Below are 26,733 nucleotides of genomic sequence, written 5' to 3'. Positions count from 1 at the left end.
CAGCAGGTGTATGGGAAATCTTAGTACCTTCCTCTTAATTTTGCTGTGAATCTAAAACTACTATAAAAATTAAGTAAAAAATATGCACATGCATGAGCTTTATTCACTATAGGATTATTTGTAATTGCAAAACATTGGAAGCTATCTAAATGTTCAAGCATAAAAGATTGATTAAATAAAATATGGTAACATAAACAAAATAGAGTCCCATGCTGCTGTTAAAAAAAAAAAGATAGGCCCTTACTGTAGGCATCCATGAGTAATTCAGACAGTTCAGTCAGCAGCCACAATTTGTTCTCATGGTTCATGGCCCCAAAAGAAGGGTTCCATTAATCCACCAGTGTGTTGCTTCTGTGTGGCATACCAAACACCAGGCCATTGGCAACAGCTCAAGTTAGTCAGATTTTAGTCTAGCCACCTGTTAACTAAACCCAGGTATTTAGAGAAACCTTGGTGATTCAAGGGCCCACTGAGCAATAGTTTTGCTTCAGGCAGTAAAATAGGAATGAAGTTTCTCCCAAAGGAATAAAAGGCACTTTTTCATGTAAAGCCAAGATACCACCGGAATCTGGCCAGCTACATTTTTGAACATACCATTTCCATTTGACAAGTAGAGCTCTTAGATTCCTACTCATTGAGTCTGAGTTAACACACCCAAAAATGTTTATATCAAGGCAGAGAGTCACAACACAATGCCTCCATGGTCAGGTGTTCAATTTCCACAAGAACTCAGTAGCAAGCTAATAGCTGCCTTTCAGTAAGCCTGCCAGACCTTGATCCTGGAGGGAAACATTACATTTCTTACACTGAGCAGTAAACAAACCTGTCCTGTGCTACACAAGGAGACACCCTGTCTTCCAAGGCTGTTTGATATACAACCATCTTTGAAAAGGTAGTCTGGAACAAAAGGGAAATTAGTCTCTCTGATCAGATGTGTAGAAACACAAGAGACTAATGAAGAATTGTGTCAAATATTAAGATGTCTTTTACCTTCTGTTTTCAGCAGTTGACTCTTACGTTATTTAGTTTTCCGTATATTTACCCTGTTCGGGATTCTCCAAGACTCTTGGATCATAGGTGGGTATCTTTTTACCCAATCTGGAAATTTTTCTACCAAGACTTCTTCAACTATTTCTTCCTCATTCTCCCTCACCTCTCCTTCTGAAACTTCAATATGTATTCAATAGTGTCCCATAGATCACTTGGACTCTGCTATTTTTCAACCATTTTTTTTCTCTATGTACTTCAGTTTGGATGATTTCTATTGACCTGTCTTCAAATTTATAATCCTTTCTTCTATATCGGCCAAACTTCTACTAATCTCATCCAATTTTTTACTTCAGATACTTTATTTTTCAGTTGTAGAATTTTCATTAGAATGTTTTTTACAGTGCCTGTATATTTTCAAAAATTCACCAACTTTTCACTCTTAACATTTTTCCCACAGATTCTTTTACATATGTTGGTAAAGCACTTCTCTGCTTTTTCAAACATCTGAGTAACCATAGTCAGCTCCTATAAACTGATTTTTCTCTTGACCTTGGATCATATTTTCCTGTTTCTTTAACATCTAATAGTTCTGTATTACCTATTGAACATTATGAATGACATGTTGTAGAGACACTAAATTTGATCCCTCTTCTTGATCACTCTGAACTTGTGAAGACTTGGTTTGCAGGTTGTTTTGTGTGTTTGTTTATGTTTTTGTTTTTGAGACAGAGTCTCACTCTGCCACCCAGTCTGGAGCATAGTGGTGAATTATAGCTCACTGCAGATTTGACCTCCCAGGCTCAAGCAATTCTCCCACCTCAGCTTCCTGACTAGCCGGGACTACAGGTGTGCACCACCACACCCAGCTAATTTTTAAATTTTTTGTAAGAAACAAGGTTTCATTATGTTGTCCAGGCTGATCTCAAGCTCCTGGGCTCAAGTGATACTCCAAAGTTCTTGGATTACAAGCATGAGGGATCGTGCCTGGTCTGTTTTGTTTTTAAGAGTAGCTCTATATTGGTATCACCCTTAGTCCTGGGGAAAATCATTTAGTCCTGTAATATGGTCTTTATTTCTAAGATGTGAGGCCTCAGTGGGAAGGCCGAGGTGTTCATCCAATCACTCTCATTTGACAGGAATTAAAATCAAAACTCCAAATCTACTGAAGTGGGCACCCACCAAAATCTCTATTCAGCTCTTTTAGCCTTCTAGCTCTTGTTTCTAAGTTTCTTGCAGTCTTACCTTGTATGTGTGCATTTCTGAGGCCAGTTGGTGATCTGATTGGAGTTTACGTATCACTCTGACAGCTCCATACCCCAGCTATTAATGTCATAGGGAGGAAAGTTGGTCTAATATAAGTTGGAAGCTGTACTGGATCTCACTAGGTTGTTTCACTGCAGACATAAGAACCAGAGATGTAAAGGGACTCAGAGTATGGAAAGGATTTGTGACAAAAACACTTAGATAAAAGAAGATACAAATTAATTAGTTTTAAAGTACTTCTTCCTATATAGCATGAGACAATTAACTCTTTAATAAGAAGGGTTGTTCAATAAGAAAGTATTGTTTACGAGTAATGCCAAGCTCATTTTCTTGCTTCTCCTCAAGTTCTAATTCAGAAGTATTCAGTAATTACAGTGTTTGTAACAGTTCTACATGGCAACTAGAAAGAAATATTAGACAATCACATTTTGTGTGTATATAAAGGTAGGTATATAATGATAACAATAGATTGGCAATTGATGAGCACTGAACGACAAATAGTTTTGTTTTTATAAAAATATTCAATGGTTGAATTATATTTTCAAATAATAAAATTAAAAATTTGATTAATTAAAGCTGATCTTAAATGTTGATATCCATTAATTATAATTTAATTTTTTATATAATAAATAATTTCTAATATTTTAGAAGAAATAAATTTAATATATAGTCTTAAATTTTTCCTTGTATAAACTTATACTTTATTATAAAATATATTCATGTTATATTCACTTAAAACATAGTTAAATTTTAAAAGTGGGCAAAGGATATGAACAGACACTTCTCAAAAGAAGACATTTAGGCAGCCAAAAGACACATGAAAAAATGCTCATCGTCACTGGCCATCAGAGAAATGCAAATCAAAACCACAATGAGATACCATCTCACACCAGCTAGAATGGCGATCACTAAAAAGTCAGGAAACAACAGGTGCTGGAGAGGATGTGGAGAAATAGGAACACTTTTACACTGTTGGTGGGACTGTAAACTAGTTCAACCATTGTGGAAGTCAGTGTGGCGATTCCTCAGGGATCTTGAACTAGAAATACCATTTGACCCAGCAATCCCATTACTGGGTATATACCCAAAGGATTATAAATCATGCTGCTCTAAAGACACATGCACATGTATGTTTACTGTGGCACTATTCACAATAGCAAAGACTTGGAACCAAGCCAAATGTCCAACAATGACAGACTGGATTAAGAAAATGTGGCACATATACACCATGGAATACTATGCAGCCATAAAAAATGATGAGTTCATGTCCTTTGTAGGGACATGGATGAAGCTGGAAACCATCATTCTCAGCAAACTATTGCAAGGATAAAAAACAAAACACCACATGTTATCACTCATAAATGGGAATTGAACAATGAGAGCACTTGGACACAGGAAGGGGAACATCACACACTGGGGCCTGTTGTGCGGTGGGGGAGGGGGGAGGGATAGCATTAGGAGATACACCTAATGTTAAATGATGAGTTGATGGGTGCAGCACACCAACATGGAACATGTATACATATGTAACTAACCTGCACGTTGTGCACATGTACCCCAAAACTTAAAGTATAATAATTAAAAACAATACCAAGGCAGTAAAATGTAAAGGAAAAAAATTTTAATCATTAATGTTAATAGAACAGGTAAAAATCTTGATTATAACAATATAATTAGTGATTTTGATGAAATGAAGGCAAGACAAATAAATATTGTAAAATTAGCTATAATAGGTAATGAATTGTGCATGTCCTTATTATCTATCCAAATATCATAGGCCTATCAACAAAATATCCAGACACACTTGATATAATTAAGTTAAATCCAGTGATGTTTTAATGAGCTCCAGTCAAATAAAAATCATAGCTTTACACATATTTTTCAATTTTGTCACCTTGGAAGTTTAATCAATTCACATAATTCATAGCAGTTATGTTCTATAAAGTCATTGTGAACATTGAGTTATTGAACGCTGATTGCTTACCCCAGGAGATATACAGCGTTAGGTTCCCAAAATCTTTGATCACAACATTTTTGTCAACTGATTAATATTTAACTTTGTTTTGCATTTTTGCCAGCTAATCAATACATAACCTCATTTTACATGTACTTCTGTTTAAAAACACCTTATTTACTGTTGATTCATTAACACTGAACTCATGGTCAACAGTACCATAACCCACGCCTGGATGAAGCTTATCTCACACTTGTATTTCTCCATAAGGCACATCACCACCTTCTTCCACTTAGGAATAGTAGACAGCATGTCAGCACTACACTTGGGGGCGTTTTTTAATAACAAAATCACCAACAAAAAAAAGACAAAACATGGCACTTCAGTTGAGAACACACACATTGGGCAACTCATATTTGTTGCTACTCTGTGCATGTGCATAAATGGCCATGAAAGTGCTCCAAGTATTGATTTTGGGGCCATGAATAAACTTTAACAAGTAGGCAAATTTGAAAAGACAGAATCCATGAATAATAAAAATCAGCTGTATATTGGTCAAGTTAAGATAGAATAGATTTGGCCAGGCATGGTGGCTCACATCTGTAATCCCAGCATTCCCAGGCTGAGGAGGAGGATCACTTCAATCCAAAAGCTCAGGACCAGCCTGGGCAGCACAGTAAGACCCCATCTCTACAAAGAATTAAAAAAAATAGCCAGGTGCGGTAGTACATGCTTGTAGTCCTAGCTACTCAGGAGTCTGAGGTGGGAGGATCACCTGAGCCTGGGAGGTCAGCCTGTAGTGAGCTGTAATTGTGCCACTACACTCCAGCCTGGGCAACAGAGTAAGATCCTCTCTAAAAAAATGAAAAAAAAAAGAAAGAAAGAAACAGATTTTACTTAATAGTTCATTGGTTTAATGTATACCTTTTAAATATTTAGATATATGTAATTAGGGCATTAATGTGATCCTTACTCAGCCCCACAAATGTTAGAGGCAGGCCTGCTTCTTACCCTTCAGGCCAACCCTGGACAGTATTGTGAAGCAGGCAGATGTTTGTGGCTAATGCCCTTAATCCATATATTTTTCGCATGTAATACCTTCGTTTAGCTCCAGTTCTATTATTCATGAGTCTTCAGTACCTCCCTGTGCTTGGAGACACATACACACATGCTCATAAAGATTTCATGAGTTTCTTCAGCAACCTTCTCTATCCAGAGTAGAATAAAACCCTAATGCACAATCAGTTTCATCCTTACATCACCCCATCCGATTTCCTACCTGCCCGTTTCCAATTTCCTCAAGGACCTCTGATATGCTAGATAAGAAAATGATGATCAAATAAGTTTTTTCATGATAGTGGGCTAAACAGCTCTAATAAACTACGCCAATGCACTACTGCTTCCAGGTAAAAATTAATTTTTCTTTTTTTCTGGAAGACCGCTGAAAAAAATCTCAGTAGGAATTTAAGTGACCTTTCTTAAAGATATTTGAGGGTTATATAGAGCTTTTAAATCATATCTCCAAGTTAGAATCTGTTCCATGGGGCAGTTTATGTGATCTTTTTTCATAGTAGTGGGCCAAAAATGCCATTAGGAAGAACAGGAAGACATCACCTTATGTGTCCTGAAGGAGAATGGACAGGCCATTAGTCAGGCGGAACATCAAAGGACATAAGCTATGGGGGTGGACACAAACCACAGCTCTGCCGGGCCAAGTTCACTGTGTTCTTGGAGAAGCAGGTCTGCACAATGAGGAAACTGGGTCAGAGCTAAGGGTAGATGAGGTCTAAGAAAGGAACAGTTCAAGGAAGGACTGGGGGATGAATGAATCTAGAAGCACGGAGCTTTAAACCCACCTTTTCTAAAAAACCCTCCTACTAATCAATCCCCAGCCTCTGAGAAACCAGTTTTTCCTTGGTCAAAACGAGAGGTTCACAAATTTAATTTAATTTTCTTAAAAATTAAGACCCAAGGATTGCCAACTGTTTACTTTGCTAATTGAATATTTTTTTTAAAAAGCTAATGTTTGCCATTATAATAATTTCACATGAGAAATAATATTTTTGACATTAAAAAGTAGATAAATACTATTACAGAATAAAAGAAAGTCTTTTCCATTCTAGAAAAAAACAGTTGATGACCAGACACTGACAGTTCACTGCATCTCAGTGAAAACATCACTGTGGACAGGCACAGTCCTGGGAGCCAGCATCTGGGATCTCTGTTCTTGAACAAAGGTCAAATTCTGGGCTCAGTGCCCCAGAGCCATGCTTAACGTCCAAGCTGAGCTAGCTTTATCATCAGGAGGGAGCTCCATGGCTTCTTCAGAGAAAAGCCTGTGGCCATTTGGGGGCCTCAACTGTGGGCCTCATTGTGCTTTTTCCAAGAGATCTCCTTTCCCTAAACCTGCTTCCTTTGGTGTTTATAAGAATCTGTGGTGCCAGAGTGAGTACAGACCCCAAAAGGAACCTGACACAGAAAGGCCTTGAAGTCAAGTGGCTCTTACCTGGAAAGTAGCTCATGCTCTCCTCCTGCGATGGTTAATACTGACTGTCAACTTGATCGGATTGAGGGATACAAAGTATTAATCCTGGGTGTGTCTGTGTGAGTGTCACCAAAAAGATTAACATTTGAGTCCGTGGGCTGGGGAAGGCAGATCTACACTTAATCTGGTGGGCACAATCTAATCAGCTTCTAGAGAATATAAAGCAGGCAAAAACATGTGAAAAGGCAAGATGGGCCTAGCCTCCCAGCCTACATCTTTCTCCCGTGCTAGATGCTTCCTGCCCTCGAACATCTTCAGTCTGGGGACTCGGACTGGCTCTCCTTGCTCTTCAGCTTACAAGACAGCCTATTGTGGGACCTTGTGATAGTGTGAGTTAATACTTAATAAACTCCCTTATAAGAGAACCCTGACTGATACACCTCCCATCCTTAAAGACAGATCCTGGCTGGGGGGAAAGTATGTTAAAAGCACAAAAACAGTGATTGTTTCATAATGCGACACTTTCCTTCAGCAAGATTTCTAAACGTAGCCAATAGACTAGCAAGGACAAGTTAGAGAAAACACTGTAGAGGCCACAGCCAAAGGTGTGTTTCCAAACAGCCCTTAGCAAAATATTAAGCCTAGAAGCCCCCATGTGTCATAGCCATGGCCCCAAATGTGCCTTCCATTCTGTGCACCTTTTATAGATGATTTTACTCCATCTGGGCTCCCAGAAAAAAAGATGACTCTGCCAAGGTCATGTGTGACATGAGAATTCTATTCAGAAGGGGCCTTCAGAGATAGAGGAGCTAGCGTCTAGCATGGAGAAATGGCTGACAGGTCTATTTCACCCTTAGCTGAGCTCCCTAAGTTACTTCTTAACCAGGAAAACCTTCTCACAGTCATAGCCCCAGTTAGGTTCCCTTTGTTAGAAACACGGTCCTAGAGCCCTTCTCATTTGTTTGATGCCTACCTGCGAGCTACAGTGGAATGCCCTGGAACTTAAAAGTGAGTTAACATCTAGACATTGACTGGCAAAACTCTTATGAAATGGATGGTCTCCTTACCTAAAGGGACATGATGATTGCTTGATCAAAGCAGGAAGAATGACCTATGAATCAAATCAAAGTATAAATAAATTTGAAAAAAAAAACCTGTTGTATAACCAATTGTATTAAAATGTGCAAGCAAGAGGACTCAAATAGCAGGCTTGAGTAGTATTAATTCCACCCAGTCCAAAGGACTTACAGTGAAGACACTGAACAGGATGGGTGGATGGGTCTGGTCACATTAAGGTAATCTTCCTTCTAAGTCTATCTGGTATCCTTTGCTCTGATTCAAAACTCACCAGGCAAAATGCTGGTGATGGTTTCGCTCTCTCTTCTTTAGGGAGAGAATCCTCTGAATAAAGATACAACTATCTGGGTCCCTAAACATGCATAGTCCCCCCTGAAAACCAATAAATTGGCCTTCCGTATTTCACAGCAATCTCTTGAGAATGTCACTTGGGTGGATTGGGCCTAGACAGTACGGTGCTCTCAGGAAACATGGGAAAAACCAAGTTTCTTGTCCTGTAGGACTATAATTTGAGGAACCTACTGAAAACCACCTAAAGACTCAACCAGCCTAGTTCTGTGCCTTTTTCTAGAGGCATCCTCTGACATCAGCACTCATTACTCACTTGCCATGTGTATATGCTGCCTTGTGTTACTATGCTGCCCTGCATTACTATTTCACCCTTAATTTTCCAACTAAAGCACAATTTAGTTCTTTTGTTTTTATTTCAATAGCTTTTGGAGTACAGGTGGTTTGGGGTTACATGAATAAATTAATTGCATAGTGGTGATGTCTGAGATTTTAGTGCAACCATCACCCAAGTAGTGTACATTGTATCCAATATGTAGGTTTTTATCCTTCACCCTGCTTCCACCCTCCCCATTCTGAGTCTCAAAAGTCCATTATGTCATTCTGTATGCCTTTGTGTAACCATAGTTTAGGTCTCATAAGTGAGAGCATATGGTATTTCATTTTCCATTCCTGAGTTACTTCACTTAGAATAATGGCCTCCAGCTCTACCCAAGTTGCTGCAAAATACATTATTTCATTTTTTATGGCTGAGTAGTATTCCATGATGTATACATACCACATTTTCTTTATCCACTCATTGGTCAATGGGCACATAGGTTCATTCCATATATTTGCAATTGTGAATTGTGCTCCAATAAATGTATGCATGCAGGCTCTTTTTTCTATAATGACTATTTTCCTGTGGGTAGATACCCAGTAATGGGTTTGCTGGATCAAATGTAGATCTACTTTTAATTCTCTAAGAAGTCTCTATACTGTTTTCCATAGAGATTGTACCAATTTACATTCCCACCAGCCGTATCTAATTGTTCCCTTTTTACCACAACCATACCAACATCTACTGTTTTTTGACTTTTTAATGATGGCCATTCTTGCAGGGGTAAGATAGTGTCTCATTGTGGTTTTAATTTGCATTTATCTGATGATTAGTGATGTTGAGCATTTTTTCATATGTTTGTTGGCCATTTGTATATATTCTTTGAAGAAATGTCTATTCATGTCATTTGTCCACTTTTTGATGGGATTATTTGTGAGGTTTTTTTTCTTGCTGATTTGTTTGAGTTCCTTGTAGATTCTGGATATTAGTCCTTTGTCAGATGCACAGTTTGCAAATATTTTCTCCTACTCTGTGAGTTGTCTGTTTATTCTGATGATTATTTCTTTTGCTGTACAGAAGCTTTTAGTTTAATTAGGTTCCATTTATTTATTTTTGCTTTAGTTGCATTTGTTCTGGGGGTCTTAGTCATAAATTCTTTGCCTAGGCCAATGTTCAGTAGAGGTTTTCCTAGGTTACCTTCTAGGATTTTTATGGTTTCAGGTCTTGGACTTAAGATCTGAAGGTCTCTGATCCATCTTGAGTTTATTTTTTAATAAGGTGAGAAATAGTGATCCAGTTTCATTATTCTACGTGTGGCTATCCAGTTTTCCCAGCACCATTTATTAAATAGAGTGTCCTTTCCTCAATTTATATTTCTGTATGCTTGGTCAAAGATCAGTTGGTTGTAAGTATTTGGCTTTATTTCTGGGTTCTCTGTTATTTTTCATTGGTCTACGTGTCTACTTTTATACCATGTTGTTTTGGTAACTATACCTTAGTAGTATAATTTGAAGTTTGGTAATGTGATGCCTCCAGATCTGTTCTTTTTGCTTAGGATTTCTTTGGCTATTTGGGCTCTTTCTGGGTTTCATATGAATTTTAGAATTGTTTTTTCTAATTTTATGAAAAATTATGTTGGTATTTTGATAGGAATTGCATTGAATCTGTAGATTGCTTTAGGTAATATGGTCATTTTCATAATATTGATTCTTCAAATCCATAATGTCAATGTGTTTCCATTGGTTTTTGCCATCCATTATTTTTTTAGCAGTGTTCTATAGTTCTCCTCATAGAGATCTTTCACCTCCTTGACTAAGTGTATTCCTAGGTCTTTTTCTTCAGCTGTTGTAAAAAAAATTGAGTTCTTGATTTGATCCTCAGCTTGGTTGTTGTTGGTATATAGCGGTGATACTACTTTGTGTACATTGATTTTGTAACCTGAGACTTTACTAAATTCATTTATCAAATCTAGGAGTCTTTTGAATAAGTCTTTGGGGTTTTCTAGGTATATAATCATATCATCAGCAAAGAGCAATAATTTGACTTCCTCTTTTCCATTTTGGATGCCCTTTATTTCCTTCTCTTCCTTGATTGTTCTTGCTAGTATTTCCAATACTATGTTGAACAGAAATGATGAAAGTGGGCATTCTTGTCTTATTCCAATTCTAAGTGTGGGGGAATGCTTTCAACTTTTCTCCATTCAGTATGATGTTGGATGTGGGTTTGTTGTATATGGCTTTTACTATTTTGAGGTAAGTCCCTTCTATGCCTAGTTTGTTGAGGGTTTTCACCATGAAAGAATGTGGATTTTATCAAATGCTTTTTCTGCATCTATTGAGATGATCATATGGTTTTGTTTTTGTTTTTTTTATTCTCTTTATGTGATGTATCATATTTATTGACTCATATATGTTAAAACATCCTTGCATCCCTGGGATGAAACCCACTTGATCATGGTGTATTATCTTTTTTATGTGCTATTGGATTTGGTTAGTATTTTGTTGAGGATTTTTGCATCTATGTTTATTAGGGATATTTGTCTATAGTTTTCTTTTTTTGTTATGTACTTTCCTTGTTTTTGGCATTAGGGTGATACTGGCTTCATAGAATGGTTTAGAGATGATTCATTCTTTCTCAATTTTTTGGAATAGTTTCAGTAGGATTCATACCAATTCTTCTCTGGATGTCCGGCAGAATTCAGTTGTGAATCCATTTTGTCCTGGGCTTTTGTTGTTGTTGTTGTTGTTGTTGTTGTTGTTGCTGCTGCTGTTGCTGCTGCTGCTGCCGCTGCTGCTGCTGTTGTTGGCAATTTTTCTTTTATTACTAGTTCAATCTCACTGCTCGTTATTGGTGTGTTCATGCTTTCTATTTCTTCCTAATTTAATGTAGGAGGGTTGCATGTTTCCAAGAATTTATTTCCTCTAGTTTCCTAGTTTGTGTGCATAGAAGTGTTCATAGTAGTCTTAAATGATTTTTTTGTATATCTGTGGTTTTCGTTGTAATGTCTCCAGTTTCACTTCTAATTGAGCTTATTTGAATCTTCTCCCTTCTTGGTTAACATAGCTAATGATGTATCAATTTTGTTTATCTTTTCAAAGAACCAACTTTTTGTTTCATTGATCTTTTGTATTTTTTGTTTCAAATTAATTTAGTTTTGTTCTGATCTTTGTTATTTCTTTTCTTCTGCCAGCTTTGGCTTTAGTTTGTTCTAGTTTCTCTAGTTCCTTGAGATGTGACATTATGTTGTCAGTTTGTGATCTTTCAGGCTTTCCAATGTAGGCATTTAGCCCTATAAACTTTCCTTTTTGCACTGTTTTTGCTGTATCCCAGAGGTTTTGATAACTTAGGTTGCTATTATCATTCATTTCAAGGAATATTTTAAATTTCCATCTTTGTTTCATTGTTAACCCCAAAATTATTCAGGAGCAGGTTATTTAATTTTTATGTATTTATATAGTTTTGAGTATTTCTTTTGGAGTTGATTTCTAGTTTTATTCCACTGTGGTCTGAGAAAATACTTAATATGATTCTGATTTTCTTAATTTATTGAGACTTGTTTTGTGGCCTATCACATGACCAATCTTGGAGAACATTCCATGTGGTGAAGAGAAGAATGTATATTCTTCAGTTGTTGGGTAAAATGTTCTGTAAATACCTGTTAGGTCCATTCGTTCTAGAGTGTAGTTTAATTCCATTGTTTCTTTGTTGCCTTTCTGTCTTGATGATCTGTTTAATGCTGTCAGTGGAGTGTTGAAGTCCCCCACTATTATTATGTTGCTGTTATCTCATTTCTTAGGTCTAGCGTAATTGTTTTACTAATCTGGGAGCTCCAATGTTAGGTGCATATAAATTTAGGATAGTAATATCTTCTTGTGGGATTGATCCTTTTAGCATTATTTAATGACCTTCTTTGTCTTTTTTTACCTTTGTTCCTTTAAAGTCTGTTTTATCTGATATAATAATAGCTACTCATGCTCACTTTTGGTTTCCATTTGCATGGAATATCTTTTCCCACCCATTTACCTTGAGTTTATATGAATTCTTATATGTTAGGTGAGTCTCTTGAAGGCAGCAGATATTAGGTTTGCGATTTTTTTTTTTAATCCATGCAACCAATCAGTATCTTTTAAGTGGAGTATTCAGGCCATTTACAATCAATATTAATATTGAGATGTGAGGTACTGTTCCAGTCATCATGTTAGTTGTTACCCACTTTGTTTTACTCATTGTGTTATTGTTTTATAGCTCCTGTGAGTTTTATGCTTTCAAGAGATTTTATTCTGGTGCATACTGAGCTTTTGTTTCAAGATTTGAAACTTCTTTTAGCATTTCTTGTAGGGCTTCTCTGATAGTGACAAATTTACTCAGCATTTGTTTGTCTGAAAATGACTTTCTCCTTCATTTATGAAAATTAGTTTTGCTGAATACAAAATTCTTGGCTGACAGTTGCTCTGTTTAAGAAAGCTAAAGATAAATTAAAATCCCTTCTGGCTTGTAAGTTTTTACTGAGAAGTAGAAACTTAGCTTTTGCTTTATTGGTTGTCTGATGCTTTGGTCTCACTACTCTTAGAATTCTTTCCTTCGTGTTGACTTTAGATAGCTTGGTGACTATATGGTGATGTCCTTTTTACAATGAATCTCCCAGGAGTTCTTTGAGCTGCTTGCATTTTCATATCTAAATCTCTAGCAAGGCCAGTGAGATTTTCCTCATTTATTCCCTCAAATAAGTTTTCCAAACCATTTGCTTTTTCTTCTCCCTCAAAAACACCAATTTTTCTTAGGTTTGGTCATTTTACATAATCCCATATTTTTTGGAGAATTTGTTTATTTCTTTTGATTCATTTTTTCTTTATTTTTGTCTGATTGGGTTAATTCTAAAGCCTTGCTTCAAGTTCTGAAATTCTTTCTTCTTCTTGTTCTAGTCTATTGTTAAAACTTTCCACTACATTTTGTAATTCCCTAAATGTGCTTTTCATTTCAAGAAGTTCTGACTGGCTTTTCTTTAAAATATCTCTTTAGAAAAATTTTATTCATGTCCTGAATTGTTTTTTTAATTTTTTATGTTGGTTTTCAGCTTTCTCTGGTATCTCTTTGAGTGGCTTAATAATCAACCTTTTGAATACTTTGTCTAGTATTTCAAAGTTGTCACCTTGGTTTGGATCCACTGCTGGAGAGCTAGTATGATCTTTTAGGGGTGTTATAGAACCCTGCTTTGTCATATTATCAGAATTACTTTTCTGGCTCCTTCTCATTTGGGTTTACTATTTCTTCTGATTATTCTTGAATTTACTTTTGGTTTGACTGTGTTTTTTAAAATTAAATTTTCCCTCTTAAGGATGCGACTTTAATGCATGTAGTTTATTGTAGCCTAATTCAGCTCTTGGTGCTTTCAAGGGTGAAGACGCTGTATGACTTCCTCGGCTATAAGGAATCTTCATATGATGGTTTTGTCAGATGCTTGTTATAGTAGCAATATCCTTGGTATGTGAGAAACTTCACAATCCCCTGTGGGATTGAAATGGCAGCGGTCTCTTGAAGCTTATCTCATTCTTCCATGGTGTGCACTTATTTATTTTTCCCCAGTATTTTATTTACTGGGTTGAACAGTTCATACTTCAGGCCAATAGGGGAGGTGTTCCTTGGTAGAAATCAGCTGTGGCTAAAGCAGGTGAATAAACGCAATACACAATGGTGGGCAGAGATCCCAGCCTCAACAGAGGGGCCAGGGAAGCTCTCAGTTAAATTCACTGAGATCTTATTGATGGGGAGGATGGAAGCCTCCTCAGCTTCCCTGCCAGGCCAGCAGGAAAGCAATCTACCTCCCAGGCACACTCTTGACCCAGAGTTCTGGCTATTCAGACCAGACAGGCACCTATTTTCATCTGCAGAAATGTTGATGTTCCAAGTAGAGAGGAATTGTGACCCTATCTCCCATGCAAGCCTGAACCTGAAGAGTGCTCCTCCTGTGTGAATGCAGTCACCTTAAAGTGTTCCAGAAAGGCTGTCTATATGTGCACCCATCCTGAGTGCCCATGGGAGAACCCTCAGCTATGTCTGCAGTGGTGGATGGGGGAAAAATAAGTCCCCTTCTCCAGGATTCTTCAGGAGTACCAGGACTGCCTGACTGTTGGAGTAGAGCTGCAGACTTTCCCCACTGAGCCCAGCACTACAACTGTGCCTCTGCTGAAAGGAACTTCCCACCAATGGAAAGATTTAGGACTCAAGGCCTTCCATCCAGATTCTTTTGTCCCACAGGGTGTTCCCTTGATGTGGCGCACTCCCCCTTCCCTTAGGAGTAGGAATCCCTGAGAACCAGATTACTGTGAATGCTGCTGCTCCTCTGGGTCTAGCTGTTTGGTGGGGCTGCCACACTCCAGGCTGGTGCTGGGGAATGTCTGCAAGGGATTCAGTAATGTGATCTGTCCTCAAGTCTCCCAGCAGTAGGTACCAGCACCAGCTCTCATGGGGGTGGCAGGGGAGTGATGTAGACTCTGTGAGGTTCCTTGGTTATAAATAGCCTTATATTGTTGGTTTTCTTAAATGCTGGTTGCATTAGCAATGTACTGGTCACATGGACAAACTTGGGACCTCCTGGTTAGCCAGAGTGGTAAAGACAATGGTGATAGCTGAGGTTAATTGTTAGCTGACCTCTGGCCAGGAGGTGGCCCTTGTAAAATAGCACCAGCTGTGGTAGTAGCAGTGGGATTTGTGCTTGCCTTATGTTACCCAGGAGTGGCACTCTGGTTTTTCAGGTGATAGGTGGGGCTATAAAGCCACCAAACAGTTCTGTCCTTTGTGTTAAGCTATCAGGGCGAGTGCAGAGGCAAAGCCAGATGGGGGCTGGGTCAGGCAGGTCTGCGCTCTGGCTGTCCACATTCAGGGCAAGCAGTGGTCCCTGTAGGGGCCAGGGGGTGGTTCTCTGGCCACTGGGGTAATGTTCCAGGGAGAAGCTTGGCTGCCTCAGCTGCACAGAAGAGTTCTCTCAGGAAACGGGGGTAGCAGGTGCCAGTAAGCCCTACCCTGCTCCCATGCACTTGGCAAGGCAGTTCTCATACCTGCAGTGTTCTGCTAGCAGCAACTAGGTAAGTTTCAGGCAGTCTACACTCAAAACTCAAAACTGCCCCAGGCCATATGCCTTCACAGGGGAGACAACAACCTTGGTTTTCAGGCCATTCCCCTCCCAGTTTGCTCACAAAGCCAGGGTATCCAGCTCCTGCAGACATGGCTGCAGCACACTTCCCACTCTCCCCCACATTCTGGCCTCTCTCCCCCACAATTCTGGCAAGAGGAGTTCATCATCACTCGAGATTATATTGCAAATTTCAGTTGGGAGTTTCTCTCAAACTACAACCACTGCCTGAGTTAGCTAGCAGACTTCCACAAAATCTCCTGTGAGGTAGAATCAGAAATGGCTTCCCTTAGTCTGCACTGGAGACTGGGAATGCACACAATGCTCTTCCTGCTGCTGCTCCTTATATATTTTTCACCACTCCCTAAATCAGTTCCAGCCCTCAGTAGGGTTAAGGCCCTCCCTCAGGACTTGGATTGTCAGATTCCCTGGTAGGGATCTGTATCTTGGAGGCAGGCTTTCACCCTCCAACACGCTGGGGACTTACAGATTTTTGCCTGGCTCAGAGTGTAGGCTGTAGTCTGCTACTTCTTTCAAAGGGTCTGTGGTTTCCTTCAGTTTTTTTGTTAAATTCCTGCATTGCTTCTTGGAAAAAAAGTTCATAGTGTGAATCTCTACACACTATTTTGTCTTTCCAAGTCAGAGAGGCATGCTAACACTGCCTCCAATCCACCATCTTCCAATCTAGTTTTTTTAAATCTTTATCAAAGTAGGTCACAAGATGCATGGGGGCAGAAATATCTAGAAAACTTCTTGTAGCGTCAAGAAAGGATCTGGGTGGAGGCAAAGAATTTGGGGACAATCTGGTAGAAAATAGCTTGAAATTGATAGGTTGAAAAAGCTTGAGCTCAGGTGAATTCTAGGCCCAGTTCTACCACTCTTAGGCAAACTCCTTACTTTCTCTGTGCCTATCTTCATCTGTAAAATAAGAGGGTGGGCTAGAATTCCTGTATTCTCAGTTATAACCTGTAGTGAATCTGTATAGAGTACAGTGAGGTTCAAAACTTAATATCATATACTACAAAGCTATAGCAACAAAAACAGCATGTTACTGGCATGAAAGCAGACACATAGACCAATGAAACAGTAAGAGAAGCCAGAAATATATCCACACGTTTACAGTCAACTGATTTTTAACAAAAGTGCCAAAGATATACAATGGGAAAATGACAGTCTCTTCAATAAATGGTGTTGGGAAATCTGGATATCCACATGCAGAAGAATGAAATTAGACCCTTATCTTTTACCATATGCAAAAATTAACCCAACATGGATTAAAGACTTAAATTTAAAATCCAAAACTATAAAACTGCTAGAAGGAAACATAGGAGAAAACCTTCACGGCATCTGTCGGAGCAATGATTTTTTTGGATATGACCTCAAAACCATAGGCACAAAAGCAAAAATAGACAAATGGGATTACATCAAACTAAAAAGCTTATGCATGGTGAAGGAAGTAATCTACAGAGTAGAGACAACCTATAGAATGGGAGAAAATATTTGAAAACTATACATATAACAAGGGCTTAATATCTAAAATATATAAGGAACTCAAACAACTCAATAGCAAGAAAACAAATAACCCAATCTTAAAAATGGTTAAAGGACCTTAATATACTCAAAAGAAGACATTAATCAAAAGAAGACATACAAATGGCCAATAGGTATATGAAAAAATGCTCAATATAACTAATTATCAAAGAACTGCAAAGCAAAACAATGAGATATCACCTCACACCTGTTAGAATGACTTATCAAAAAGACAAAATGTAAGTGTTGGTGAAGACATGGAGAAAAGGGAACCCTAACACACTGTTGGTGGGGGATGTAAATTACTACAACCATTACAGAAAACAGTATGGAGTTTTATCAAAAAACTAAAAATAGAACTACTATCTCATTTAGCTATCCCACTACAGGGAATAGATCCAAAAGAAATAAAATTCATATGTCAAAATGATATCTTTTTTATATATATACTTGAAGTTCTTAGGTACATTTGCACAATGTGCAGGTTTGCTATGTAGGTATACATGTGCCATGTTGGTTTGCCGCACCCATCAACTCATCATTTACATTAGGTATTTCTCCTAATGTTATCCCTCCCCCATCCCCCATCCCCCGACAGGCCCCAGTGTGTGATGTTCCCCACCCTGTGTCCATCTGTTCTCGTTGTTCAACTCCCACCTATCAGTGAGAACATGTGGTGTTTGGTTTTCTGTCCTTCGGATAGTTCGCTTAGAATGATGATTTTCAGCTTCATCCATGTCCCTGCAAAGGACATGAACTCATCTTTTCTACGGCTGCATAGTATTCCATGGTATATACGTGCCACATTTTCTTTATCCAGTCTATCATTGATGGACATTTGGGTTGGTTCCAAGTCTTTGCTATTGTGAATACTGTCGCAATAAACATACGTGTGCATGAGTGTTTATAGTAGCAAGATTTATAATCCTTTGGGTATATACCCAGTAACGGAATTACTGGGTCAAATGCTATTTCTAGTTCTAGATCCTTGATGAATCGCCACACTGTCTTCCACAATGGTTGAACTAATTTACACTCCCATCAAAAGTGTAAAAGCATTCCTATTTCTCCACATCTTCTCCAGCATCTGTTGTTTCCTGACTTTTTAATGATCGCCATTCTAACTGGTGTGAGATAGTATCATATTGTGGTTTTGATTTGCATTTCTCTGATGACCAATGATGATAAGCATTTTTTCATATGTCTGTTGGCTGCATAAATGTCTTCTTTTGAGAAGGGTCTGTTCATATCCTTTGCCCACTTTTTGATGGAGTTATTTTTTTCTTGTAAATCTGTTTAAGTTCTTTGTAGATTCTGGATATTATCCCTTTGTCAGATGGGTAGATTGCAAAAATTTTCTCCCATTCTGTTGGTTGCCTGTTCACTCTGAGAATAGTTTCTTTTGCTGTGCAGAAGCTCTTTGGTTTAATTAGATCCCATTTGTCAATTTTGGCTTTTGTTGCCATTGCTTTTGGTGTTTCAGTCATGAAGTCTTTGCCCATGCCTATGTCATGAAATGTATTGCCTAGGTTTTCTTCTAAGGTTTTTATGGTCTTAGATCTGACATTTAAGTCTTTAATCCACCTTGAGTTAATTTTTGTATACAGTGTGAGGAAGGGATCCAGTTTCAGCTTTCTACATATGGCTAGCCAGTTTTCCCAGCACCATTTATTAAATAAGGAATCCTTTCCCCATTTCTTGTTTTTGTCAGGTTTGTCAAAGATCAGATGGTTGTAGATGTGTGGTGTTATTTCGGAGGCCTCTGTTCTGTTCCATTGGTCTATATATCTGTTTTGGTACCAGTACCATGCTGTTTTGGTTACTGTAGCCTTGTAGTATAGTTTGAAGTCAGGTAGTGTGATGCCTCCAACTTTATTCTTTTTGCTTAGGATTGTCTTTGCTACACGGGCTCTTTTCTTGTTCCATATGAACTTTAAAGTAGTTTTTTCCAATTCTGTGAAGAAAGTCAGTGGTAGCTTCATGGGGATAGCATTGAATCTATAAATTACCTTGGGCAGTATGACCATTTTCATGATATTGATTCTTCCCATCCATGAGCATGGAATGTTCTTCCATCTGTTTGTGTCCTCTTTTATTTTGTTGAGCAGTGGCTTGTAGTTAGAGGTCCTTCACTTTCCTTGTAAGTTGGATTCCTAGGTATTTTATTCTGTTTGTAGTAATTGTGAATGCCAGTTCACTCATGATTTGGCTCTGTTTGTCTGTTATTGGTGTCTGGGAATGCTTGTGATTCTTTGCACATTGATTTTGTATCCTGAGACTTTGCTGAAGTGGCTTATCAGCTTAAGGAGATTTTGGGTTGAGAAGATGGGGTTTTCTAAAGATACAATCATGTTCCTTCTCTTGTCTGATTGCCTTAGCCAGAACTTCTAATACTATGTTGAACAGGAGTGGTGAGAGAGGGTATCCTTGCCTTGCGCTGGTTTTCAAAGGGAATGTTTCCAGTTTTTGCCCATTCAGTATGATATTGGCTGTGGGTTTGTCATAAATAGCTCTTATTATTTTGAGATATGTTCCATCAATACCTAGTTTATTGAGAGTTTTTAGCATGAAGCGCTGTTGAATTTTGTCAAAGGCCTTTTCTGCATCTACTGAGATAATTATGTGGTTTTGTTGTTGGTCTTGTTTATGTGATGGATTACGTTTATTGATTTGCGTATGTTGAACCAGCCTTGCATCCCAGGGATGAAGCCCACTTGATCATGATAGATAAGATTTTTGATGGGCTGCTGGATTTGGTTTGCCAGTATTTTATTGAGGATTTTCGCATCAAAGTTCATCAGGGATATTGGCCCAAAATTCTCTTTTTTGTTGTGCCTCTACCAGGCTTTGGTATCAGGATGATGCCAAATGAGTTAGGGAGGATTCCCTCTTTTTCTGTTGATTGGAATAGTTTCAGAAGGAATGGTACCAGCTCCTCCTTGTACCTCTGGTAGAATTCGGCTGTGAATCCATCTGGTCCTGGACTTTTTTTGGTCTGTAGGCTATTATTTATTGCCTCGATTTCAGTACCTGTTACTGGTCTATTCAGAGATTCAACTTCTTCCTGGTTTAGTCTTGGGAGGGAGTATGTGTCCAGGAATTTATCCATTTCTTCTAGATTTTCTAGTTTGTGTAGAGGTGTTTATAGTATCCTCTGATGGTAGTTTGTATTTCTGTGGGATCGGTGGTGATATCCCCTTTATCACTTTTTATTGTGTCTCTTTGATTCTTCTCTCTTTTCTTCTTTATTAGTCTTGCTGGTGGTCTGTTTTGTTGATCTTTTCCAAAAACCAGCTCCTGGATTCATTGATTTTTTGAAGGGTTTTTTTGTGTCTCTATCTCCTTCACTTCTGCTCTGATCTTAGTTATTTCTTGCCTTCTGCTAGCTTTTGAATTTGTTTGCTCTTGCTTCTCTAGTTCTTTTAATTGTGATGTTAGGCTGTCAATTTTAGATCTTTCCTGCTTTCTCTTGTCATTTAGTGCTATAAATTTCCCTCTACACACTGCTTTAAATGTGTCCCAGAGATTCTGGTTCATTGTGCCTTTGTTCTCATTGGTTTCAAAGAATATCTTTATCTCTGCCTTCATTTCTTTATTCACCCAGTAGTCACTCAGGAGCAGGTTGTTCAGTTTCCATGTAGTTGTGCAGTTTTGAGTGAGTTTCTTAATCCTGAGTTCTAATTTGATTGCACTGTGGTCTGAGAGACAGTTTGTTGTGATTTCTGTTCTTTTACATTTGCTGAGGAGTGCTTTACTACCAGTTATGTGGTCAATTTTAGAATAAATGTGATGTGGTGCTGAGAAGAATGTATATTCTGTTGATTTGGGGTTTAGAGTTCTGTAGATGTCTATTAGGTCTACCTGGTCTAGAGCTGAGTTCAAGTCCTGGATATCCTTGTTAACCTTCTGTCTCACTGATCTGTCTAATATTGACAGTGTGGTGTTAAAGTCTCCCATTATTATTGCATGGGAGACTAAGTCTCTTTGTAGGTCTCTAAGGACTTGCTTTATGAATCTGGGTGCTCCTGTATTAGGTGCATATATATTTGGGATACTTAGCTCTTCTTGATGAATTGATCCCTTTACCATTATGTAGTGGTCTTCTTTGTCTCTCTTGATCTTTTTTGGTTTAAAGTCTGTTTTATCAGAGACTAGGATTGCAACCTCTGTTTTTGTTTGTTTGTTTGTTTGTTTTGCTTTCCATTTGCTTGGTAGATCTTCCTCCATCCCTTTATTTTGAGCCTATTTGCGTCTTTGCATGTGAGATGGGTCTCCTGAATACAGCACACCAATGGGTCTTGACTCTATCCAATTTGCCAGTCTGTGTCTTTTAATTGGGGCATTTAGCCCATTTACATTTAAGGTTAATATTGTTATGTTTGAATTTGATCCTGTCATTATGATGCTAGCTGGTTATTTTGTCCATTAATTGATGCAGTTTCTTCATAGCATCGATGGTCTTTACAATTTGGCATGTTTTTGCAGTGGCTGGTACTGGTTGCTCTTTTCCATGTTTAGTGCTTCATTCAGGAGCTTTTGTAAAGCACGCCTGGTGGTGACAGAATCTCTCAGCATTTGCTTGTCTGTAGAGGATTTTATTTCTCCTTCACTTATGAAGCTTGGTTTAGCTGGATATGAGATTCTGGGTTGAAAATTTTTTTCTTTAAGAATGTTGAATATTGGCCCCCACTCTCTTCTGGCCTGTAGGGTTTCTGCTGAGAGATCTGCTGTTAGTCTGATGGGCTTCCCTTTGTGGGCAATCCGACCTTTCTCTCTGTCTGCCCTTAACATTTTTTCCTTCATTTCAACCTTGGTGATTCTGACAATTATGTGTCTTGGGGTTGCTCTTCTCAAAGAGTATCTTTGTGGTGTTCTATGTATTTCCTGAATTTGAATGTTGGCCTGCCTTGCTAGGTTAGGGAAGTTCTGGAAAATATCCTGAAGAGTGTTTTTTAACTTGGTTCCATTCTCCCCGTCACTTTCCAGTACACCAATCAAACGTATATTTGGTCTTTTCACATAGTCCCATATTTCTTGGAGGCTTTGTTCATTTATTTTCACTCTTTTTTCTCTAATCTTGTCTTCTCGCTTTTTTTCATTAATGTAATCTTCAATCACTGATATCCTTTCTTCCACCAAATCAGCTATTGAAGCTTGTGCATGCATCCCAAAGTTCTCATGCTGTGGTTTTCAGCTCCATCAGGTTATTTAAGGTCTTCTCTACACTGTTTATTCTAGTTAGCCATTTATCTAACCATTTTTCGATGTTTTTAGCTTCCTTGCGATGGGTTAGAATAGGCTCCTTTAGCTCGGAGAACTTTGTTATTACTGACTTTCTGATGTCTACTTCTGTCAACTCGTCAAAGTCATTCTCCATCCAGTTTTGTTCCCTTGCTGGCAAGGAGCGTGATTCTTTGGAGGAGAAGAGGTGCTCTGTTTTTTTGGAATTTTCAGCTTTTCTGCTCTGGTTTCTCCCCATCTTTGTGGTTTTATCTACCTTTGGTCTTTGATGTTGGTGACCTACAGATGGGGTTTTGATGTGGATGTCCTTTTTGTTGATGTTGATGCTATTCTTTTCTGTTTGTTAGTTTTCCTTCTAACTGTCAGACCCTTCAGCTGCAGTCTGCTGGAGTTTGCTGGAGGTCCACTCCAGACGCTGTTTGCTTGGGTATCACCAGTGGGGACTCCAGAACGGCAAATATTGCTGCTTGATCCTTCTCTGGAAGCTTCATCCCAGAGGGGCACCCGACTGTTTGAGGTGTCTGTTGGCCCCTACTGGGAGGTATTTCCCAGTCAGGCTACATGGGGGCCAGGGACCCACTTGAGGAAGCAGTCTGTTTGTTCTCGGAGCTCAAATGCCGTGCTGAGAGAACCATTGCTCTCTTCAGTGCTGTCAGACAGGGACGTTTAAGTCTGCAGAAGCTGTCTGCTTCCTTTTGTTCTACTATGTCCTGCCCCCAGAGGTGGAATCTAGAGAGGCAGTAGGCCTTGCTAAGCTGTGGTGGGTCCACCCAGTTCATGCTTCCCAGCCTCTTTGTTTACACTGTGAGCTACTCAAGCCTCAGCAATAGTGGATGCCCCACCCTCCCATCAAGCTGCAGAGTCACAGGTCGATCTGAGACTGCTGCACTAGCAGTAAGCAAGCCTCCATGGACATGAGAACTGCCAAGCCAGGCATGGGAGGGTATCTCCTGGTCTGCTGGTTGCTAAGACTGTGGGAAAAGTGCAGTATTTGGTCAGGAGTGTACCGTTTCACCAGGTACAGTCTGTCACGGCTTCTCTTGGCTATGAAAGGGAAATCCCCTGACCCTTGTGCTTCCCAGGTGAGGCAATGCCCCTCCCTACTTCATCTTGCCCTCTGTGGGCTGCAACCACTATCCAACCAGTCCCAATGAGATGAACCAGGTACCTCAGTTGGAAGTGCAGAAATCATCCATCTTCTGCATCAGTCTCACTGGGAGCTGCAGACCAGAGCTGTTCCTATTTGGCCATCTTGGAAGTGACCTGTCAAAATGATATCTAAATTCCCATGTTTATTGCAGCATTACTCACAATAGCCAAGATATGAAATCAACCTAAGTATTAATCAACAGATGAATGGATAAAGAAAATGTGATATATACACACAAAAGAATACTATTTAGCCAGAAAAGAAGGAAATTCTGGCATTTATGACAACATGAATGTACATGGAGGACATTATGTTAAGTGAAATAAGCCAGCACAGAGAGACAAATACTGCATTGTCTCACTCATATGTGGAACCTAAAAAAAGTTGATCTCGTAGAGGTAGAGAGTAGAATGGTGGGCTGGGGTGGTTGGAGGGGAGGGTGGGTTTGGGAGATGTTAGTTAAAGGATACATAATTACAGTTAGATAGGAGGAATAAGTTCAATAGACCTATTGTATAGTATGGTGACTATAGTTAATAACAATATATTGTATTCTTAAAAACACACAAAAAGTGAGTGTTTTCACCAGAAAAACGATAGCTATGTGAAGTAGTACATTTATTAATTAGATAGATTTAACCATTCCACAATGTATATATACTTCAAAACATCATGTTCTACATAACGGATACATACAATTTTATCTGTCAGTTAAAAAAATAAAAACTTACAAAAAATTTAATTAAAAAATAGAGTATCAACTATTTAAATACCAAAGTCTATGTTTCCCTCAAATCTAGGGTTTCAGGGAAAGATAGAGAGTGATTTAATTCTATGAATAGAACTTTTTGCTTTCTCCTTAGCCCCAAGTTTCTATCAAGTATCTCAGTCAGTTTCTGTAGTCAGAGACACAGGTAAGTGAGGATAAATGACTCTCAGACCTGGACGTAATAGAAAACTGATCTCAGTTGAACCTCCCTAATGGGGTGGGGGCAGGGGACAGAGTGGGTCCAAGTGGTGAAAGGTCATCTAAAATACTTCACTGCTTAAGGGACTTTGTCCAGGACAGTTTGACCTCCAGTGAGAGAGACCTCAGAGCATCAGGGCAGGACGAAGCTAAGGAAGAAGTCCTTAGGTACACAGTGACACCCAGTAATCAGTGTCCTGGACAATTGTCTTCCTGGCTTTCCAACTTTGTGGTTAAGGGCTTCAGATCATAGCCAATGATGAAACAATCCTATCACTTTAACCAGGAACCCAATTCCCTCTCCACAAGTCTGAAAGACAAACCAACACACTCAGGCAGCCAGACATTTTAGTCATCAGACATCTTTGGTTTCAAAACGGATTTTTTTTATTTTTGAAAGTTTCAAACATAAAGAAGAGTGGAGAAAACTACATCATGAACACTCATATACTCATCATTTTAAATTTAAAATTGTTAATATTTTGCCATATTAATTCCTTTCAGTTTTCTTCTGCTAAAGCATTTTAGAGTAAATAACAGATCTTACATGTTATCTTACAATATCATACCCCTATGTATTTTATTATGCATCTTGAAAAGGAAGTTTTTGTGCTGTTTATTTATTGCTAATAAAATTTATTTATTTCTAATAAAATTCATAATAGTCTCCTAATATCACTTAATACCTAGTCTATATTCAAATTTTCCAGTGATCTCCCCAAAATGAGCTCTATAATGTGTTTATTCAAACCAATGTCCAATGAAGTACCATACATTACATTTGATTAATGTGCCTCTTAAGTCTCTTTTAATTAAGAACAGACAACCCCTCCCTTTATTATCTTGCTGGAGAAACAATTAAACTGCCTTGTAGAACAGACACATTTGGGATTTATCAATTTCTTTATGGCTTTATTTCATTTTCTCCCTATATCCTCTGCATTTTCTGCAAGCTGAAGTTAGTTCTAAAGGTGTAATTAGATTCTGGGTAAACATCCTAGGCAAGAGTACCTCATAGATGATGCTGTATAAGTCACCATACATAACATCCAGAGACAGCACATGTCATCTGCATTTGCCACCATTAGGGATGTTGATTTGATGACTAAGAGGCTGATTATCAGATTCCTCCAATATAAAGTTACACTTTTCCCTTGGAATCAGCTCTAGGTCTGAGTGGGACTATTTTGTGACAATCCAGTTCTCTGCCGCTTTCTGTTTTTTAGCAGACAGTCTTCAGTAAGGAAGAGCTTTCCCTTAAAAACTGGGACTATGGGGTTGTCCTGATACACAGTCCCTACTGGAAAGACAGACTATGTGTTTGATTCTTTTTCTTTAGCTACCAATATCTAGAGTAAGAAGTTGCTCTAGCAGTGACCCCCATGTTAGTAAGCAAGGTTTTGCTTTGTTTTGGATTTTTCTCAGTAAAGTTAAAGACAGGTTGATTTTTACATGTTTTATGTGTTTCCATGATTTATAGTCCTTTTTCTTTTTGATCCTCAACTGTCCCAACTTTGGCTACTGGAAGCCTTTCCAGACTGGCTCCTGTGTCCTTTTGACATGACCTCATTAGTCTTTGAGTGCTTACTTGCTTTCTGCAAAACATGTCATTCCAGGCTTACCTTATTCATTCTCTGCCCTAGATCTGCAATCAGCCATCTCCTCAAAGTGTCCTGCAGCTGAGGTTGCCAGCCATTTCAGATACATAATTCATCTTGTCAACAGATAACACAAACTTATCATACTGATAAACACAGTACAATACAGTAAACATATTCTCTCTTTTTTATGATTTTCATAATAACGTTTTCTTTTTTCTAGCTTACTTTATTGTAAGGTTACAGAATGTAATACATATAACAGGAAAAGTATTTGTTAATTGACTTTTGATGTTATTGGTAAGGCTTCTGGTCAACACTAGATACTAGAAGTTAAGTTTTGGGAGAGTGAAAAGTTATACACAGATTTTCAACTATGTAGGGGTTGGTGCCCCTAACTCCCATGTTGTTCAAGGCCTAACTGTAATAGCAAATCAAAGCCAGTGGGGTGTGTGTGTGTGTATGTGTTGTGTGTGTGCATGTATTAGCAGTCCTTGCTTTGCACCATAGCACGGGACCCTAAAAGTGACTGTGCATGCTGAAACCCTGTAAAGTAATTTTAATTATCAGTGGAGAAATCACAATTGTTCTGTGACCTTTAAAATTTTTTTGTGAAGACATTAAAAACTATCTTACTGTTGGTTATGAATATATAGGAAAATGGTGAGGGAAAACAGTAAAACTAATATTTATTTAGTACACTGTAATTTAAAACCTTAGTAATATTGAGAATTGTCTTATT

The 26,733-nt window shown here is 38.5% G+C and overlaps 1 long non-coding RNA gene across 1 annotated transcript in view; it reads right to left on the bottom strand.

Moving 5' to 3' along the window:
* Nucleotides 1-26,733, bottom strand: part of LOC104004929 (uncharacterized) — a 155,622-nt gene that overhangs the window by 9,313 nt on the left and 119,576 nt on the right. The window contains exon 9 of the long non-coding RNA XR_010149586.1: nucleotides 2,233-2,384. This is a non-coding gene — a long non-coding RNA (uncharacterized LOC104004929). The remainder of the gene's footprint in view (nucleotides 1-2,232; nucleotides 2,385-26,733) is intronic.

This window comes from Pan troglodytes, chromosome 12 (genome assembly GCF_028858775.2).
Source record: "Pan troglodytes isolate AG18354 chromosome 12, NHGRI_mPanTro3-v2.0_pri, whole genome shotgun sequence".
Lineage (NCBI taxonomy): Eukaryota > Metazoa > Chordata > Mammalia > Primates > Hominidae > Pan > Pan troglodytes.
The sequence above is the reverse complement of the archived record's forward strand: the minus strand, read 5'-3'. Positions and strand labels throughout refer to the sequence as shown.